Source organism: Mirounga angustirostris, unplaced genomic scaffold, assembly GCF_029215605.1.
Source record: "Mirounga angustirostris isolate CCGP_5_RB_7025 unplaced genomic scaffold, mMirAng1.0.hap1 SCAF_7, whole genome shotgun sequence".
Lineage (NCBI taxonomy): Eukaryota > Metazoa > Chordata > Mammalia > Carnivora > Phocidae > Mirounga > Mirounga angustirostris.
Genome location: NW_026991715.1, coordinates 70,934,796 through 70,951,589, shown reverse-complemented (window position 1 = coordinate 70,951,589; position 16,794 = coordinate 70,934,796). Strand labels below are relative to the sequence as shown.

At 33.8% G+C, this 16,794-nt stretch overlaps 1 non-coding gene across 1 annotated transcript; it reads left to right on the top strand.

The window, feature by feature from the left end:
* Positions 1-504: 504 nt before the first annotated feature.
* LOC123836855 (U1 spliceosomal RNA) lies at positions 505-668 on the top strand. Its single transcript, XR_006789092.1, has one exon. It is a non-coding gene; the product is annotated as a U1 spliceosomal RNA (small nuclear RNA).
* Positions 669-16,794: the final 16,126 nt, after the last annotated feature.

The following is a 16,794-nucleotide window of genomic DNA, read 5'->3' as shown; positions in this document are numbered from 1 at the left end:
AAGAAAATAAATTGATTTTGTTGCTTCATTCTACTTTGTAAAATATATAATGGGTATTTTCTATGACCCAATTATACAAAGTTTTTATTCCTGTGTGTCTGATGTCTAGTTAGTGTCACCGTCCGTCTGGACGGTATGGCTCTCAACACTGTGACTTTTGAGAAAGCTGTGGGAGCCACCATCATGGGCAAATTCACGTGGAGCTGTGATACAGAGGTGAAAAGTCATAAATTGAGTCATTTCCTCTGTAGAAAAGGGAGCACTTGGAATATACTCTGGGGCCATAGATCCATAGCAGGGGGATCACCTGCACAGTCCGGGCTGCAGCTGCTCCGGAAGGTTTCCGCTCTGGGACAGTCCCAAGATTTCTAGGAAGCAAGATTTCCGTCTTGGTCCCTCTGCTACTTCCAGTCTTTTGTCATGTATCACAACCACAAACAAAATGGCTCGAAGACTTTGAAATGCCTAATAAGAGCTAAGCCAGGTTAAAAGTATTTTCCCTGAATATTTACATGGCAGGGGAATTACCATGATCAGGAAAGTGGTTTTCCCAGGGCGAGGCTCATCCATTGCACTCTGAATGTGTTGACCTCTGTGATTTCCCCAAACGTAAGAAACTTGACCAAGTGATTTGTGGTAGCAGGAGACTGCAATCACACTTCCCCCTGAAAACAACAACAAAAAGCATTTCTTTGAGGCAGATACAGACAAACATTTCTTGGGCCTTATTTCAAAGCTGACAAGATTGGGTTGAAAGGAAAGCAATAACTGGGTACTGTAGGTAAGGATTCATGCCAAGTCATTAGGAGAAATGAACAATTTCCACAGAGCACTAAACAATCCCTTGTTGGATTAAGATGGCAATACTACGGAGAAGGGAAAGCGTAAGTAGTGACTCACGTAATGCTCATACTATTTTGACTTGTCCCAGCTGTTTCTACTAGTGTTTCTAGTGGATAATCAAAGCATCAAGACATGAAAACACACTCATAATTGTATAGAAAATGGAGCTCTGCCTCTGTAATTTTCTGCCCACCTTAGAGTCATTCTGTTGTTAGCCACGTCACTTAAACTACTTCTCTGTTTGTTTTGTCCATAGCCTGTAGCAACCATACCATGGTTTTATCCCACAAATAACAATCCTTCTAAATGCCCAGAAGCTATATGGCATTAAGACCATACAAGTCCATTATAAAAGGGCCAGTATATTCTATGTCTCTGTTTCTCTCTCTCTCTCTCTCTCTCTCTCTCTCACACACACACACACATTCTTTCCTTTACATATACGCATGTTTTTCCTTTTTTTCTTCTTAGGAAAAAAATGATAGGTATTAAACAAGGATTAACTTACATTTTTTTTTTTTGAAAAGGGCAATGGAATCTATTCGCAAGTCTGAAATGCATTTTGATTATACCTAGAATTGTTTACACTATTTCCAAGAGGATATTGTCCCAAGAGTACATTCTGTAAGAGCATGGAATTTTTATTATTCTTTTTAAAATATTCTATCAAATAATTTCCTGTCAAATTATGTTAAATGTTTTATTTATAAATATTACTTTGTAGCATAATTGTTTTGTAAGTACACCATTTAATATTCCACTATGTAAAGGAAATAATGATTTTACTTACCAAAATTAATGCTAACCAAATTAATTATGTAGTCCCTAATTATGCTTTAAAATATTGGTATCAATCCCTGCTAGAAAACACAAAGACATTTTCTGCTTTTCATAAATTCGTCAATTAATGTTAAGTAATTGTCAGTAATATATTTCTTTGAATTTCAAATAAGCATTTATCTACTCAGTGCACTAGCTCAGGAAAAGTCAGTTAAAAGACAGTCCTGTGAGGCTAAAGTAGAAAACTGTATAAATCAATATATATATCTTGAAATGGAAAATATGAATTAAATTTTACAAAGTAGGGACTCACAAATTGGCAAGAATGTCTATCATAAGAAGTAATCTATTACCAACTAATCTGGACCAACCAGATGCTATCTCTAATAGTACAGAATAATCAGAAGAATTTAATCATTTTCCTATGAACAATTATACAATTAATTGCCTCTTCTGACCTTTCAATTAAGGTTAGACTCTCACTGATGAAATCTTCATAAAACAATGCCAATAAAAACCATATTTACACAGGGAGCTCTGAAAGAGATCCCAGTAGTCACAGCTGAAACCATTTGAGTAAAAATAAATAACAATAATATTGGGTTTTAACAAAGAATGAGATAATTATCCTTGAGTCTGTATTGATTTTATTTTTTTATTTTCATACTTAGAATTTTTATGCAATAGTATTGACTTTTTCTCTTGATATACAGTTCAGTAAATTTTAACATATGTAAGGATTTGTGTAACCACCACCACAATCAAGATACAGAACAGTTCCATTACACCACAGAACTCTCTTGTGCTAGCCTTTTATGGTCACTTCTTCCCCTGACCCTACATCCATCAATCACTCACCTGTTCTATATAGGTGGTTTTTTGTTTGTTTTCTTTTCAAATGTCATACAAATGGAATCACACAGTATATAACCTTCTAAAACTGGCTTTTCTCACTCTGCCTAATACCTTGTATATATCAACAGTTTGCTCTTTTTTGTTGCTGATTAGTATTCCATTGTATAGATAAGTACGGTTTACTTATCCATTCACACACTGAAGGACATTTGGGTTCATTCCACCGGTTGTTTTTTTTGTTTTGTTTTGTTTTGCAAATATGAATAGAGCTGCTATAAACATTTTTGTAGAGATACTTGTGTAAACATTGGTTTTCAAACCTCAAGGCTAAATACCCAGGAGTGGGACTGCTGGGTCATATGGTAAGTCTATGTGTAACTTTATAAAAAACTGCCAAAATGTTTTCAGAGTGGCTGGCTATACCATTTTGCACTCCCACCAACAATTTATGATCACTTTGTCTGCATGCTTGCCAGCCCTTAATATAGTATTTTTTTTATTTAGTCATTCAAATATATGTGTGTAGTGGCATCTTATGATTTTAACTTGCATTTCCCTAAAGGCTAACAAGGTCACACATATTCTCATGTACCTTTTGGCCAACTGTATCTTTTTGTCTGTTCAAATCATTTGACCAATTTTAAATGTACCGTTTGTTTTCTGATTGTGGAATTTTAAGAGTTCTTCATATATTTTAAATACATTTCATTTGTGGGATATATAATTTGCAAATATTTTTACCCAGTCTATAGTTTGTTTTCATTTTCTTAAAGTCTCTTTAATAGAGCAAGTTTTTAAATTTTGATAAAGGGCAATTTATCTTTTCTTGCTCTTTAATGGATCATGCTTTCAGTGCCATATTTAAGACTCCTCCGTCTACCACCTGGCCACATAGATTTCCTCTTACATTTTCCTCTAAAAGTTTTATAGTTTTATGTTTTACATGTAGAGCTATGATCCACTTTGAGCGAATTTTTGTATGCGAGGTATGAGGTTTAGGCTGAAGTTCTTTTTTTTTTTTTTTTCTGTTCCTTTCATCCAATGTCATGCTCTCTTGATCACTGTAGCTTTATATTAAGTCTTAAATCAAGGAATATAATTCCTTCAAATCTACTTTTCTTTATCAGACTGATATAATAAATATTTGAATAAATATATGCAGAAGTACATTTTTCTTACAGTAGTACTGGAAATAATATAGAAGGAATGAGGAAAATCATAAAATCACCACTAGATCACCACAGTAATAACTGCTATAGGCAATATCCACTGATGAGTACTAAAATTTTCAGTCGGCAAAACATTAAGGAGGACCAGGAAAGTTGCATGGCCTCTAGGTATCTTCCCAAAATATTTATGTTACTGTAATGGTTTTAATACATATTTCCAAATTCTTTGTTACTCCTCCCTCAGGAGGTGGAGCTTAATTCTCCTCCTCTGGAGTATGAGCTAGATTTAGCAACTCACTTATAACAAATAGAATATGCAAAGGTAAAAATCATAATTTATGCTGGAGAAACCTGGGGGACAGCACTTTAACCAAGTGGTCATGGTTAACATCACCAGTAATAAATCATGCTGATATTGGGTGCTTTGATATGCTGCAGTGAAAAGGACACATCACATCTGTGGTATACTTTCCAATAATGCATAACCTCAATCTAATCATGAGAAAACATCAGACAAACCCAAATGGCTATAAAATACTGACCAGTACTCTTCAAAAGTGTCAAGGTCATGGAAGACAAGAAAAGACTGAGGGACTGTCACAAACTAGACAGGACTATAGAGACGTGAAGACTAAATGCAACATGATATTCTGCATTAAATGCTGGGAATATAAAACCAGTGAAAGAAACTGGTAAAACACACACACACACATAAACTCTATAGATTGGTTAATTTCATTGTATCAATGTTAATTTCTTAGTTTTGCTAAATATACCATGGTTATGTAAGTTGTTAAGATTTGGGGATGATTTGCAAAGGGTATAGTGAATTCTCAGGGCTTCTTTGCAGCTCTTCTATAAATCTAAATTATTTCAAGACAAAAAGTCAAAAAAAAGTTTCCCTTTGCAGTTATAAATACCAAAGCATTAACAACCAAAATATTAACACTATTTTTGTTTATAACCTCTATTAAAGGAATTGATCACAATCATAAAAGAATCTTTCACTCACAGAAAACTTTGTTTTCATTAAGTTAGTAACAACCAGTAGTGAATAAGAAGTCCATACAGAACATATACTGAGTATATGTTCTGCTGTTAGAAACTATATTGTATACTCTTGAAAGGTATGTCTATTGCTTTTGCCAATATTTTTTCAGTGTTTCCTTCCTTTGATAAAGATACTTTCAGGGAACCTCTCTTCCCCGCTCTCCGTTCATTTGGTTTGGGATGGGGCTGTTTAGGGTAGGTGTAGAGTTCAAGACTGGACTTTTAAGTATTCTGTAAGCCTGGTGCTAGTGATGGATTCCAGGATGAGCATTTTGCTTTTGGTGGTTCAATCAGGGCTAATCCTGGGACAGCTTTTGAGTGCCTGGAAAACAACTATTTCTCATTGCACTGAACTGTTTTGGTTAATATAATCTTAATCATGAAGCTATTGGAACACCCAAGATGGAGATGAAATCAACACAAAGGAAAACAGAGTCAATGAGAGAAGGAGAAAGAAAGAGAAACACCTGATCTTGATGACATTATTTAAGCTAATTTAGTTATGTCTAACAACTGTTATTCTGGAAAACCGAACCCAGATTCTTCATTTTTATGAGACAATAAGTTCCTTAATTCATATTGTGTAATTTGAGAGGGGGTATTAGAATTAGGTCATTTGCATTTTGCATCAGAAAAAGTCCTTCAAAATTATTGATGTATATGTTATATAAGATAAAGCTGAGGTACTTATTTGTGATCTAAGATGAAGCAATAGTGATTTCTTTTGAACCTTATTGATTAATCCCATACCCATCCATCTTTTCAGTTGCATGCAATACAGTAGACATTAGGAGAGAGCCCGAGACACATATCCTGGTAAAGAAAAATGCTACCAATCAGTGCCATAAAATTATCAGATAACTATGTGTGTAATATTCAATAACTAGAGAGAATATATTGAAGTGCATCTAGAAATAAGTCCCCAAAGACTTAGGGAGTTCAAAGTCAAGAATCATAACAATTGCTATAGGATATAAATAAACTGTGTTTATATTTCTAGACCCCAATTAAAGAAGAAGCTATAAAAATAGAGGATTGTATAGAAGTAAGACTTTAAGCAAATAAAACCATGCCTCTGCCCTTGTACCTCTACCTAGCTACTCAGTAGAAACTTCATGGATTAAGAAAAGTGGGGGCGCCTGGGTGGCTCAGTTGGTTAAGCGACTGCCTTCAGCTCAGGTCATGATCCTGGAGTCCCTGGATCTAGTCCTGCATCAGGCTCCCTGCTCGGCAGGGAGTCTGCTTCTCCCTCTGACCCTCCTCCCTCTCATGCTCTCTGTCTCTCATTCTCTCTCTCTCAAATAAATAAATAAAATCTTAAAAAAAAAAAAGTGTGTATATCCCATCTGCCTTCCTGTACAATCTATGCCTTCAGTTCCATACAATTCCCCCAATTAATCTACAATATTATGCTGAGTATATAGCTCACAATTTAAAGCATAAAAAGAATGGATTGATTCCATTTTTACTCCATTTTATGACATACTCAAAAGGAAAACCATCCTTTTGAGAAAAGATCTCCAAATGAGGGATATAGTATTACCAGGCCTTTGAAAACGATTATCGAGTATAAGATGACATCCATAGCATGCAGGTGACCTGATTTTAAAATTGAGAACCAGTGGATCTCTTTTCAAAGAAATCATTTTAGCACACATTTGCCTACTCTTGACAAACCCCCCCCCCACCCTTATTTACCCAAACGGTTCACAAATTAAGTTGCATAAAACTCTGCTTGGAAGATTTACAAGGAAACAATAAGAGAACTGGCAGATGTTCTTCCATTCACTCTTTGAGCAGGAAGGGCATGTGGAAATGGCACTGGTTTGAATGACATTTGAAGTAATGGCCTGCCATTCTGCTGGCACTTTTAGTGTTAAGCAAGTGATCTGCAAAGTAAAGTGGATTCACAGTTAGAGTCAGCACCAGTGCACAGGTCGCCCGTAAAAATAGAAGATTCCATTATTCTTCAGGCTCCCTAGAGGGAGCAAGGTCTCTAGCATCATTACCAGGACTAAATCTGACTTTTCTACCTCCCCTAATTTCCTCCTAGTAATTATAGGTCAAGCACTCTTTTGTAAATTATAAAACCTTTGTTCTTATCAAAAATGAATAGCTGAAGAAAAAATTATAAAAAGAGTCCAAGAAAAAAAATTTCAATTAGAAAACCAAGCTAATTTGGTATGACCAAAGACTGTCAGGCATACTGACAGTGCTCTATTATGCAGTCATTTGGGCTCTTTCAAATTAGTTATGTTAATGTCCTATGAGTGAATGTAACACTTGGATGGGACAAGATTTCTGCAATTAATTTCTGCAGTCAGTGGAGAGACAAGCAAATTTATTTTCCCCCACTCTGGGAATTGGTAGTGGAGGGTGTGAGGTAGCAAGAGTGCATTTAGGAACAGAGTACAAGCTAAACACAAGCCCTAAATAAAGCAGAAACAATGGGAGCCAATGCCTCCTCATTCATTCAATTGACAATGTTTTGCAGCTTAAACCTGTTTTATTAATTATGTTTGACATTTCCTTAATTAGTTTCATTTACACCAAATCAATCCCTACTGCTGTATGGCATCATTTATCATTTTGAAAAATTTGCATACTGAGTGCTGACTTTTCCTACTTAATTATACATTAAAAGTGTCAAGCGCACTTGCTGCCTGGCATTATCTGCAGCAGAAAGGTTTGTGGCTGGACGGTGATGGTATTAATCATTAAGAGCCCCCAAGTGCTGCTGGGTAATATCTGGGGAGTAGAGTGACTCTCATTTCAACGCTAGAGAGCAGAAGTGCTTTTGTAAAATGACCCAGAGCAAAAACAAAATAAATGACCTAAAACATCCGGTGTACTGTAATGTTTTGCTCTTTCAATAAAAATATGCTTTGGTGGGAAGGTTTATTATTAACTATTCATTTTCTGTAAATTTAAACATTATGAATCCAATAGTAGTACATTTGTGACCTCTGCCTTGACGTGAAAACGAGATATTTTGGTTGAATATACAATGGTGGCTTGGTAGCATACATTCCAATATATACCAACTCAAACATGTTACTTTACAAATGAAAGCTAGAAAATATAGTATACCATTAATACAGTGATTGATGTTGCTCATTTCTTTCCTACTTATAACTTCCAATGAATAAGGAACTATTTTTCATTGGACAAGGAGCACAACTGAACATGGGATATGGCTAAAAAGCTAATACTCTAGCAGAAATTCATTTGTATAGTCTAATAGTTAGATTTCAGTATTAGGGAATTTTCAGTGATGAAAAAATTGTAAGACTGAACAATTTTTAAATACAAAGCATGATTGTGATCCCAAGCAATGAAAGAGTTAACAAGAACCTGTTTGTAAATTGTGTATCAACTACGCCTTCCTTCATGTCAGAACCCAAACTTAGTGCATTTAATATTCAAATTCATTTTCAAATGCTTGCCCATTAACATAATATATGCCACTTTGCAAGCCTGGTCAGAGAAATCTGTAACTAAATAATTTTCAAGCTTCCTTCATATCAGATGCATTATATGCAGTGTGAAATTATTTCCCCACTCTATCCCTTTGCTGAACAGCAGAAAACCAACACACAATATAGTAGATATTACTGCAAGCGCATTACATTCTTTAGGAGCTACTATATATGCAGGAAGGTTTATAATTGCAAATTTTAAGTGAGCATTTAATTGCATAGCTTGTGTATAATTGTAAGGTTAATATGCAATTGCAATATAGCATTACTTAAAACTTAAAAAAGAAGAATGTATATGGCACAAATGTATTTATGCAAATATTATAAATAACTCATTTATGTTTTCAATTAAATATGCTGTGTTTTTCATGATGCTATCATTAAATGTACTTGCTTTGTCTCACATGAAAAAAACTCAAGAATGAAAACTCTACATCTAATTTAAATATTTACGTTAACACCAAAATGATCCACGTATGTAGTGACAATACAGTTAAATTTTAAAAATAATGTTGAAACCAGTAACACAGCTTTTATATACCTTGCATCTCTCAAATTTTGTATCTCTAAATCTATAAATTCTTTCTCGCCCTTTCAAGCCATGGTCCTTCATTCTAGTTTCAAATTGTAAAAGGGCAAATAGCTTTTCTCGTCATGAAAGAATAATAAAATATCATAAATAATAATAGTGATCATGATAATAAGAGATAGCATATTTTAATGCTTATTATGTCCCAGGTGCTGTGCTAAATGTTTTATATTTATAATCCTTATATTCAAAATAATCTGATGAAGCAGATATATGATTACTCCTCTAAGGCTAACAATTTTAAGTAGCCAGTCTAAGGTCACAGATCTAAGTGGCAAAGTTCAATGTCTCAGACAGATTGCCCCTCCAAAGCCCATGTTCCCAGTGGTTTTGCTTACATATGTTCATACTATTCCACAAACTTCTAGAGGAATGTGTGCTGTGGTGAAAAGGAAATCAGCTTTTTGAATCTGACTGGTATGCTTAAATACAAGTCTATCACTTACTAATTTTATGTCTTTGAACAATTACTCACATTTTCCAGGCACTTTTCTCATTGATAAATTGGGATCAGTGTACCTTTTTCATGTGGTTGTTGGAAGAAGTAAGAATTTGTCACACCACAGTACTTAAGCGTTAAAGTGACCTGTCTTGTTCCTCTTAGATGTAAAACACCTGTTCACATTTCATGCTTCAAAGAGCCTTAAGTCCTTCTTTTGTCAGCTTTGGTCACCATGCTTCCCCAAAAACCTATAACAAAGTTGGGCACATTGTAAAACTCATTTACTCACAATTGTCCAAAAAGTAGTCTGTGTGAGAGAATTATTTTATAATGTTGAGTACTTCAACTGATCCCCTATCATTGTCAGATCATCTTCCTCCCCTCTAGTCCTCACTACCTACCTAGACTCTGTTTGTTTGGGAAAAATATTCTCTGCCTTTTCTCCTCCACTGCCTCTCCACGGCATTCTTAATTCTATACCCAGGGCCAGGGCATTTCCAATGCTCATTCACCTGTCAACTTGCTTAGTGGAAACTAGGGTGACGACAGCGGCTAATTTTATTTATAATATAATCAGGGCTAACAAAGAGTTAAACCCAGAGAAAAAAATCAAGACTTGACTGTGATTCTTTACAAATAGCATATTCTATATGATATAGCTATGTAATAGCTTTAGCATAACAGTTGATAGCCTAATTCAAAGTCAAAGACAAAATTTACCCAGAGTATTTAATGTCTTCCAACATTTTGGAGGATATTTGATATTGTAAACCTTAAGAATGTAGAAGTAGATTTTTCTTGGCATTGGATCTTATTACATATTTTTAAAAGAAAAGATCTTCAATGTGTGAATTGAAATTCAAATAATCACACTTTGAAATAAACCTATGCGTGCATGAATCACATAAACATATAGTTAGTTTATACATACACCCCACAACACTTACTTGCTTCATTATGTGGAGTAGCTCCAAACACACGTGGCCTTTCAAGAATACACACACATACACACACACACACTATATCTATGTTCTACAGTTCAGAAACTCTCTACTTGTTAAAAAATTAGCAAAACTCATTTACTTGGTTCTTACAGGATTCATTAACCTTTGTCTTCTTTTAAGAAACCAGGAACTATTCTAAAACTGACATTGTCATTAAAAACCAATAGGAAGTTACCATTTTTAAATTAAAGTCATTAGATAAGTTTTCAAGAGTTAAAAAAAGATTAGAAAAAAATTCAAATGAGAAAAATAATTTTGCTTTGGGTGTAAAAAGGCCTCAAGAGGAATTCCTCAAGTTTTGTTGGAAAGTACTCTTTTGTGATCAGAATAGCTATGATATTTCAACCCAGAGTGTTTTTAAGGATTTAACTCTTTCATGCTTCAAAATGAAACAACTCTTTCATAACAGTTATATGATTATCATGTTACACAAACAATAAAAAATAAATATCACACAATAGGCTAAAAATATTTTCCTTTGACAGAGTTCTAAGAACTACATTAATATTTCATGATTCATTACTATTTCAGTAATTTATAATTATGTATCAGTATAATAATTATACTTCCACTATTATCAAGGAAATAGTAATATTCCTCTTATCTGTTTTTTTCAGAATATCATTCTTTAGGTAGTAAAATAAATCCATTATATAATTCTTCATATGTGAACCAACTTATATATTTTTCTATCATCCAAATGGTTTCATATTTATTGTAGCACTTTAATCTAGACCCATCTATACCATAACTTCCCACTGAGAAAAATGGCCTATGTAGACGAGGGGAACCTAAACCTAAGAGTATAGTTGGTCGTTGTGGAAATTTTAAAGAACATGAAGTTATAACCACCATTCTCTAACACACTAACCTTGGTAATATTGGACATGACTTTGGAAAGTAATTTCCACTACTTCTCTTTCATATTTAGTTAACCAAAAAAAAAATCACATAAACTCTAGCACCATAATAATTCTACCATTAATTCCCTGTATTCCTTTCAGACTACCCTGTCTTACTTCCTGTTATCTTCCCTTAATACTCCCATAATAATTCTTTCAAAGAAAACATCCTCTCTCTAGGCAATTCCTCTCTATTCCTATTTATGTATCTACCACCAGAATAATTTTTAATTAATTAATTTTCTACAACATCCCATCTCAGAAACACCCTAATTTTACATTCTAGTTGCCAGTTGTTTTTCTTTTAAAGATTTTATTTGTTCAAGAGAAAGAGAGAGAGCATGTGCACGAGCAGGAGGGAGGGCAAGAAGGAGAGGGAGTATAAGACTCCCCACTGAGCAGGGAGCCCGATGCGAGACTCAATCCCAGGACTCTGAGATCATGACCTGAGCCGAAGGCAGATGCTTAACCAACTGAGCCACCCAGGCACCCCAGCTGCCAGTTGTTTTATGTACCAGTTAAGTAAAACTACTCTCCCTTAAATATCTTCTGTGTTTCCCTTATCTCTGAGGTTTTTAATAAACCTTTGCCCCATCTTGGAATACTCTGCCATTTGCTACCTGCATATCCAAATTTTACTAATTGTGTTCTCAATTGAAAGTGGTATCTCCTTTTTCTGGTTTCCTGTAGTATTGCCAACATTATAGAACAGTATTTCTAAGTTACCTTGGGTACTGTTTTTATCATTTATTGTTTGTATGTATTCTTTCCCAAACTACATTTTAAGTTTCTTGGAAGCAGATACTATATATTTTTTCTTGGTATATACAGAAATGTCATGGCCACTGTCATTGATATTATTTCTCTGTATCTTTATCTACACTATGAGTTCTTTAAGAGATAGTACAATGCTTAGAAAATTTCCTGGTTCACAATCAACATTTAAGAAATTCTGTTTGAATATTAAGTAAAACAAAACTTCTCTTTTGATCTATTATTTTTCACAAGAACAGATAAAATTATTATGTGTATATAGAGAAAAATAAATAAAGCAGACTATTATAAAATATTTAATCCTTCAAAGAACTTGCCATTTCAGTAAATCCTTAAGGAATTTCATTTGGAGTTCAAGCAATACATTATAAATTAATTTTTATGTAATTAAATATGTAATTTTAATATTCTAAAAGTGGAATACACCTGCATTCAATCTTTTAAAGATTAAATATCTTTAGTCACAGGAGAAAACATGGAATGACTTTTTTGGGGGGGTGACTTGGAATGTTTATAACTATTTACTGTTTTAACAGCAAGAGACAAAATCAGACATCTCTGAATAAAATATTTTCAACAGATACAACAGAAATCAAGAGTACAACATCACCATTGGCAAGCTTTTAAAACACTTAAATGTCAAATTGTGGACTCGAATAGTTTAAATGTTAATAACTGCAGACTATTTGGTACAGTTAAGTCTATTTCTAAATTCCTGAGTCTGCAAAGGCAGATGTAAGTAGTTGGCAGTGAACTTTGTCTCAAAAGGTAAGAGTAACCTGAGACTTGCTGCTATCATTACAGGGCTTTGGAAAAATGACGCTTTATTGGACAAATAAACAGCATTCCCACATTACCACATAAATTAAAATTAAAAATGAGAATAATGTAAACAATATTTTACCAGAGTTATTTTTTTTCTTTTTGCCTGAGTATATAGCTTGTTAAAAATCTATCATAAGAATGAAAACTATAAAATAGCCTTTTTTATTCAAGAGACTTAATGTTTTTTATCCTCTAAATTTGATGTATGAATAGAAAGAGTGAGAAAGAGAAAAGAAAGAAGAAAAAGAAGAGTATCAATGAACATTTAATTACATTTAATTAAAAAGTTATCATTGGCATGAGAAATATCAAGGCAAAAGTTACAGATAAAAAATTAAGGTGAAACATTAAATTTAACTTTTCAATTAGGAATTCAAGCTTTTTTTAAGGGTTCATTAATAAGTTTATTTAAAATTCCAAAATCATTCCTCCTTCTTAGTCAGGATTCTTTTGTTTGCAGATAAAAGAATATCCAACTCAACTGGCTTGAACAAAAAAGGGAAGGTATCAATTTACCAATTTACATAACTAAAAAGTCCTGGGGCACCTGGGTGGCTCAGTGGGCTAAGCTTCAAGCATAACACTCTTGATTTTAGCTCAGGTCATGATCTCAGGGTTGTGAGATCGAGCCAGGCAGGGGGCTCTGCACTCAGCCTGGAGTCTGCTTGAGACTCTCTCTCTCCTCTTCCTCTGCCCCTCCCCTCTCTCTCAAATAAATAAATAAATCTTAAAAAAAAAAAAAAAATGTACCATAACTAAGAGTCAGTGTCCCCAAGGCTTACTCCTCTCCATCCCTCTCTGGCTTTATTCTCTGTGGCTTCAAACAGGTTCCTCCTATGTGATGACAAAGATGGTCAGTAGTGACTCTATTAGACATAATAGTACTCTAAATATCTCAAGCAAAAGTTCTAGAGTCTTGAATGTCACAGTTTGGATCACAGACCCAGTCCTAAACCAATCAAGATGGTAGCCAGAAGAACGCAGTGTTCGTTCAATCTGAAGCCAGGGGCAGAGTCAGACCATCTGAACCACATGGAATCAGTTCCATCTACCCAAGGAAAGAGATGAGTCCCTTCTGCCAGAAGAAGCGCTACTGAAAACAAAAACTTATTGTCCACTCTACTCTCAGGAAGAAAAGTTTACACCGATGATATGAAAATATAAGTTGCAGGAAAACTTTGTGACATAAGAGAGAAAAATTAAAATTAATTGTGGGAGATTGACTATTTATATATGTTGACTATATATATACATGAACCCATATATATACCTATCACATATATATATATTTGTTGATTATAAATACACACACCTAATTGTTTAAAAACACATATTATAACATGTCATAAAATATCTAAGACTGCAGCCACTTTTCTAAGTACATATAATATAGTAATAGTAATATCTACATTTTTACATTATATTTTGGCTTGTGTGTCAGTATCATAAATTTATTGAGCTCTGAATCTAGTTTAGGAGTATTGATCAAAACTTAGTCTAGTGTTACTCGGCATGGTCAAGAAATAAAGCGTTTTAAGGCAATATCACCATGAATTCCTCATATGTGTGGGAGTGGAGTTCTCACCTTGAGTCATTGCCTTCTATTAGCAACTTTTCCCCTGTCCCCCTGACAGCAGAAAACAAATCTCTCAGGTGAAACTTACCCTCTTTGTAGCAGGAGGTAAAGAGACATCCTTATCACCAGAGACAGGAAATTTAGAGCCAAGCACGCTGTATAAACAACCCTTGTTACTTATTACTCATTTACTACCACGGCCCAAATTCTGTCTGGAATTCCTTACAAACTGAAGCTCTCAAAGTTAAGTTTTCTTTGTCCTGTCAATTCCTCACAGATTTATTCTTTATCTAAAAAATATAAAAAATGCCAGGCTTGGTCATTTCTTTAGGTTTCAATTTTAGTATTTGGCCCCCATGAACATACAGTAACACTTTGGGGTTTTTTTCTCCTTTAATCAGTCTCCTATAAATTTAAATATTTGTTTAGGTGGAAAGCCTTGCAGAGTAGAGAAAGAATTTTGCCTTCCCTAAAGTCCCCACAACTAGTAAGTGACAGAAGCAAGATCTGAATGCAGCTTCTGACTGAAAAGTAAACAGCCTTCAACACCATACAACACCACCTCTGAATATTTGGGAAATTGCACATGTTCTGTAAGCGGCAACTGTTAGTATTGTCTGAGTTCTCACAAATATTGATTATTGTTACCCTAGAGATGTTCAGAAATACTGATGAATAAAATATTGTTCATGATACAATTTACTTCATATGTGTTTGGAGTCATGATAATAGTTGACATTTTTAAAATATTTGATAATAGGGCACATGCATTTTTCTTCATTTTTTTGATAAAACTTTACTTCAACAGTACAGTTTAGGATCACATTTTTTCTCATGGTTAGTAGTTTTTTAGAGTTTTTCTTCAAGAAAATTTCCGATTTATTCCAAAATTCACTGAGACCTAACAAATTCAGAGACCAAAGCACTTACCCTTCCTCTAATGGTTCATTTGTTTTAAATGGATTAAATAAGTTGCCTGTAATGGAAAAAAAAAAAGACCTCCTTTCACACTTCTAGATTTTGTCATTTTTTAATCTTAATGAAGAGATCAGTTTAACATTATAACAGTAGTTTTCTGCAGTAGTCATCTATACTCTTTTTACCCAATCATGGTTTTAGAGGGCTTGGGGAAGTTTTTTGCTAGTCCAATTCTGTAGCTAGGTTTTTATTTTATTTTTTTATTCCAGAGTCAAGTTTTACTTTTTCCCAGCTTTATTGCGGTAAAACTGACAAATAAAACTGTAAGAAAATTGAAGTGTACATATTGGTGATCAGATATACATAATACACTGTGCAAAAATCCCCCCCCATCTAGTTAATGAACACATCCACCACCTCAGACGTTTATTTGTGTGTTTGTGAGGCCATTTAAGTTCTTCTAACAAATTTCAGTTATATAATACAGTGTCACCAATAATAGTTACCATGTTTTATATAAGATCCTCAGAACTTATTGACCTCTAGCTAAAAGTTCATACCCTTTTACTACATTTTAATAAAGGAAAAAATAACATTTCTCCCCTGCATGCATTTCTGTCTAAAATCTTCTTGATTCTGCAAAACTCAGATCTCACAGAATTGGTGACTTTGAGATATCAAAGCAATCAGTGGAAAAAGTTGGTCTTGGGTGTTTAAATAAAGATTCTAATCAATTACCACTTTATAACCATATATTATTATGAGTTGTTTTCTTTTAGAAGTCATAAAAAAGTTGTGCTAGAGTCATCCAAAGGTTTTCTAGTTTTAAAATCGAGCATTATAGAAAGGTTTACATGCTAAGTTCAACTGTGATAATGATTTTAGACTCCTGACCTTTAATTTGATTTTAATAATTGCAAATTTTATAAGGTATATTTTAGTTGTTCAGTTAACTCTTTGGAAAATGACATATGAACAAAGTTTAATTAGACTACTATTGTCTCATATATATGTTCACTAAAATATTAAATTTAGATTTTAGATGTTAAATTATTTTGATAATGTAAGCTTTAGGTAAAAATGTCAGTTGAACAAATATCCCCCCAAGTGGAAAATATTGCTGGAAACATAATTCAGTATATTAAATTTTGTATTATTCATATTATTAGAGTTCAGAATCTACCTAAGGTAATCATATGATGGTCTAAAAGAGTCCCTAAACTAATTTTAACCTTTGTGAACTTTAACTTTTCCCTGCTTATTTTGAGCAACATTTATTACAACAAAATTCTCCTGAGGAGAAAGGAGACAACAAACTTCTTAATATTTATTCTCCTCCAAATGGAACCCTCTCTCTCTCTGTCTGTGCACATACTCGCAAACACTTGAGACATTCTTCCTACCTTAATTTTTGTCCTGGAGAATGACTTTTTATTAATACTTTAAGCATAAAACAGATGACATTAAACTTTGTATTTATAAGATTTTGTTGTTGTTAACTGCTTTGTTGGCACTAAAGTTGAAGAAGCTAATGCCAAATTCTCCATTTTACAGCAGCTTGTGCAGATTGCCATTTTTCCTATTTGAA